Genomic DNA, 5,803 nt, shown 5'->3' on the forward strand with positions numbered 1-5,803 from the left:
ATTTCTTGAAGATCTTGAGCTAGATTGTGAGACATGTCCTATGGTAAATGATGGAAATGATAGCTAGTTATGGTATCAAAAACTTGGACATGTAAGCATGTATACCATTTCAAAACTAATGAAAGAAATCTGGTTGTTGGATTGCCTAAAATTAAATTAAAACATGATCAAATTTGGAATGCTTGTCAATTAGGGAAACAAGTTAGAACATCATTCAAACCTAAAAAGATAGTTTCAAATTTTAGACCTCTTAAATTATTGCATATAGGTCTATTTGGTCCAATGAACATAACCAGCTTGGGAGGTAAATCATAAGGTTTTGTGATAGTTGATGACTATTTTAGATACCTGGGTCCACTTCCTTGCTTACAAAAATTATGCATTACCTACATTTGCAAATCACTGTAAGAAAGTCCAAAATCAGACCTCTCATTGTTAGCATTACAAGTGATCATGGAGGTGAGTTTGAAGGAAATGAATTTGAAAACTTCTTCAATGAAAAAGGGTTGGATTAGAACTTTTCTACACCTAAAACACCTCAACAAAATGGGGTTGTTGAGAGAAAAAATCAAACTTCAAAAGAAATGGCTAGAACCATGCTTTGTGAAAAAAATTTACCAAAGTAATTTAGGCTGAAGCTGTTAATTCAATAGCCTACATTCTAAACAAAGTTTCAATAAGGGCTATAATATCTAAAACTCTCTATAAATTATACAAAGGCAAAAAACCAAACATTTCTCATTTTAGAAGTTTTTGGCTGTAAATGCTTTGTTCTGAACAATGGAAAACATTTTCTTGGAAAATTTGATGCTAAGAGTGATGAGGTAATATTTCTAGGGTATGCATTGAACTCAAAAGCTTATAGAATTTTTAACAAAAGAACTTTAACAATTGAAGAGTCAATTCATGTAGTTTTTGATGAAACTAATGCTTTGCAAAAGAACATCTTTGTTAATGATAATGATTCAGAGGCCCTTGAGAGACAAATTGAAGAAATAAGCCTGAAGAACAAGAAAAACAGTGAGAAAAACTCTCTTGAAAAAGAAGTAGAAGTTTCATATTTAGAAGATCTACAAAGAGCTAAAAATCAACACAATGATCTTCCAAATAGCTAGAAATATGTCAACGATCACCCACAAGAACAGATTATTGGTGATCCTTCAAAAGGAGTTAAAACCAAAAGAGGAATTAAATAAACAGCTTTCATTTCACAAATTGAGTCTAAAAATTTTGAGGAGGCAAAAAAAAAAGAAAGCTTGATGTTGGCCATGCAAGAAAAACTTGAACAATGTGAAAGAAACATAGTTTGGACATTAGTTCAAAGGCCATTCAATCACATAATTGTCAGTACAAAATAGGTGTTTAAAAACAAGGTAGATGAACAAGGTAATGTAATAAGAAACAAAGCTAGGCTAATAGCTCAAGGATATAATCAGGAATAAGGCATTGACTATGATGAAGCCTTTGCTTTTACTGCCAGGTTAATAGCCATAAGTTTATTACTTGTGTTTGCATGTTTCATGCATTTCAAACTATTTCAAATCGATGTGAAAAGTGCATTTTTAAATGGCCTTATTCAAGAAGAAGTTTATGTCAAACAACCCCCTAGTTTTGAAGATTTTGAAAAGTTTGATTATGTTTTTAAACTGCATATGGATTAAAACAAGCTCCACGAGCTTAGTGTGAAAGATTCTGAAAATTCTTGATTGAAAAAGGTTACATTAGAGGAAGTATTGATACAACCTTGTTTATTAAGAAATGCTTAAACAATTTAATTATTGTTCAAATTTATGTAGATGATATTGTTTTTGGCGCTACTGATGAAATTTTGTGTAAGAACTTTGTTGAAGAAATGCATAGTGAGTTTGAAATGAGCATGGTGGGTGAACTAAAATTGTTTCTTGGCCTTCAAATTAAACAATGTGAGGATGGTATTTTCATCAATCAAGAAAGATACATTCAAGACATTCTGAAAAAATTTGATATGATGAAGCTGAAGCCAATTAGTACACCAATGAGTCCCTCTACCAAGCTTGATAAAGATGAAAAAGGAAAGAGTGTTGATCAAAAGCTCTATAAAGGTATGATTGGCTCTTTACTCTACTTAACCGCTAACAAAATTGACATACAGTTTAGTGTATGCTTGTGTGCACATTTTTAATCACATCCTCAAGAGTCATATTGAACAACTATAAAAAGAATCTTTAGGTACCTCTTGGACACACAAAGTTTAGGATCATGGCATCTGAGAAGATCATCTTTCAATCTTATTGGACACTCTGATGCTGATTTTATTGAAAGTAAAACAGATAGGAAATGTACTAATGGCACTTGTCAGTTTTTTAAAAATATGCTTGTATCTTGGTCATGTAAAAAGTAAAACTATGTTACATTATTAATAGCTGCAGTTGAATACATATGTTTAGGAAGTTGTTGTGCTTAAATTATATAGATTAAACAATAGTTAAAAGATTTTGGAATAACCATGCATAATATGGCCATATTTTGTGATAACACAAATGCTATAAACATATAAAAAAATCTAATTTAGCACTCCAGAACTAAACACATCAAAATTCAACATCATTTTTTTTGAGATCATACGCTTAAAAGAGATATTAAGATTGAATTTGTTAACACTGTGCATCAACTGTCTGATATTTTCACTAAACCCTTAAATGAAGAGCGATTTTGCAAAGTTAGCAAAAATCTAGGGATGCTTAACGTAAATGAGCATTAGGTACATCTCTTGGGTTCTTCTTTTACAAGACAGTAGAAACTTAGTTGATGAAGAGAATCGTTTAACTGATTAAAAAAGTTTCATATTGATCTATTTATTCAAAATGCTTGACTTACTTGATTAAATGTAAAACTTAATTAGTTAAGAAACTAAAATAATAAAAAAAAGAAAGGAACAGAGGGAAAAGAAAACTATCTAACTAAAAACCAAAAATGGGAGCTAAAATTTTAAATTTTGAAAAAAAGATGTTTGACCTTATTTAAAGAAGGAGATAATAACCTCTTTTAACTCCACACCTTCTTTTTATATTCTCTCTCCTCTTGAATTGCTTTTTTGAAAACCGAAATGCTTCATCCCAAACTGTTCAAGCCCTAAGTTGGAAACTACCAAGAACAATGGCCAAATCTTCACTACCCAGTGATGCTCTAGAAAAGAAGAAAGGGAAACATCCCATGGAAGATAGTCCATCATCCAAAGCTCAAAAGAAAGGGAAAAAGAATGACCTAGTACCAATGACTGAAAAAGTAGGAAAGAAACAAAAAGAAAAGGCATTGAAATCAAAGAAAGAGATAGAAAGAGGAAATTCCAACAAAAAAAAAGTAACTCTGTATCCTTAAAATTTAAGAATAAGATTCATGAGGAAATATTTAAGAAAACAGAGAATGCACCTATATCGTGTGAAAAATTCATTGATTGGGATAGTTTTGATGAATTTCCAGATATCAAAGAGGTTTGTCAAAATCTTTTAAGGAAATCAAATTAAAGAAAGTAAGTGTTTTTGGGAATATATTTTATAATGCTAGTCTTGTCAAAGAATTTTACTCTAGCATTGCACTATATAAAACAAATCTTAATGATTAAGAGGATTTTGTTGAGGATGGCCTTAATGTGTTTCTGAATTAAAAATGATATTTGATCACTACTACTAATCAGGGAAATTTGCTGAAAATTGAGTGTAATGTTGGTGAATATGAGATTCAAGAGGAATATGATCCCACATCTTTATGGGAAATCATTACTGGGAAAAAGGAAAGGTGCTCATCCAGGAGTTACTCAAGCTTTATCAAAACTCCTCAAACTTGGATCTTACACTACTTTATTGTAACAGCAATTCATGGATGAAACGGTAGTTTTAGTTATGTAAGTCTCCAAGACATGTCACAGATGAAACATGCATTCAATGCAACTCTTCTCAACCTAGGAAGATATATGATTGAAAAAATGAAGGGAACTTGAAATGTAGATAAAATTAATTTGGCTTATGGGAACCTCATTACCTTGTTAGTAAGAAAGAAGGGAATCTGGAATACCAGACTGTTGGTATATAGCCTTAAGCCAATTAGATTGGTCAAGGAATATATATTGTCATTTAATACATATTTAATCACATAATTATATGTGATACAGGTTTTTCTTCAAGTTAGTGCAATAATAAAGAGTTATTAAGTACTAATTTGATGAAGCCCATGGAACATAAAAGCCTTTCAAGAGAATTGTAAAGTTATTATAATTATGAGACTACCATGCATCAAAGCCATGTTTCTAAAATTGTTCCTGGTCATTCTATTGTCAAGACAAGGCATTGACAATGCTCAAAGACTAGTACATGTTATGCCTCTTTACTTGGGAAGTAAGCAATCGATCTATTAGGTTGAAGTATATAGGATACTTGAGGATAACATGTAGGTGCTTATTAAATAACAAGTTCGCTCAACATGACGCACTATGAGAACTCCATTTGGTATTTCACTCACGTGTCTATGGAAAATGTTCTCATGTGATAGTTGTGCTGGGATTCGACCTCATGCTGAAATATGAAAATAATCGAAAATTAAAATATATAACGCAATGAAAAAATAAATTAGCATTTAATTAGAGAAACAATCAAATCCTACAAGATCAATGTTTATGTTTTTTCATGTAACTTTCAAATAAATTATAAACACTCATAGGTTTCAGAGTTACATACCTTACACTAGATATCGTAATCCAAAGTCAATTAAATCCAAAATATTTGCTTAGACTTGAGACACCAAGTCATCTTGTATGGGAAATGGCATACTTTGATTTCATCCCAATGGATTTGGAAGCAACCAAATGCCTAAATAGGGTGTTTTTAGGTATGCCACGAAGCATGCGAAGGTGAATGAGTAGTGAAGAAAGGATTCATCACCCGAAGTGATATGGGGGGACGTATCTTACTTATTCTCAATTCTTGATTAACTTGTATAAAGTCTTTGGGCAAAGCATGATGAATTTAAGGAAAGTTAGTTTCCTAAATTCATAAGGTTAGTCATGAATTATGAGAACTAATATGGAACGTCATAAGTAGACATGGAGCCATGCTTAATGCCATATCTGGGATATTTGATGAAATGATCGTATTGCACTAGGAAGCTTATCATTGAAGGGCTTCGTCAAAATCTTTAATTGACTCTCTAACATTTGGGTGGTCATGATGCACTGCTAGATGCCGCTCATGATCTATAAATATAAATAAATTATCAAATTGATATTTGATTATGATTTATATTTATTGCCAACATGTTTGAAGCCTAATGGGTCACACACATTAAGTGACATGATTAGGATTAAATAAGAATAATTAATTAAGTTAGACTTTATTGAAAGAGACCAAAATAAAGTGAGAAATTAATTAAGTTCTTAGATACTTAATTAAATTAAAATACAACTATTGTATTGACGGTTATAAATTAGTTTGGCTATATAAATATGTTATATTAGCAAACTAAAAACTTGAAGCCATCGACCACTTCTCAGCCGTTTCATAAAATAAGAACAGAAAAATAGTTTTCTTTGTCTGACAAAAATAAGATTCAGCAAGAAATTTAGTCCTTTTGTTTGAGAAACAAAACTTGCTAGCACAAGTAAAATCCTACCTTTGAGAAGGTCTTATTCAGTTATTGTGTGGATTACTGTTAGAGGCTAAACACTTGGGTGGCTGAAAATTTGACAAATCCTAAAAGTGAAAAAGCAAATATTTTGGATTTAATTGACTCTTGATTACGATATCTACAGTAAGGTATGTAACTCTTAAACCTA

Source organism: Theobroma umbraticum, unplaced genomic scaffold, assembly GCF_002168275.2.
Source record: "Theobroma umbraticum cultivar Fairchild unplaced genomic scaffold, ASM216827v3 scaffold_39.0, whole genome shotgun sequence".
NCBI lineage: Eukaryota > Viridiplantae > Streptophyta > Magnoliopsida > Malvales > Malvaceae > Theobroma > Theobroma umbraticum.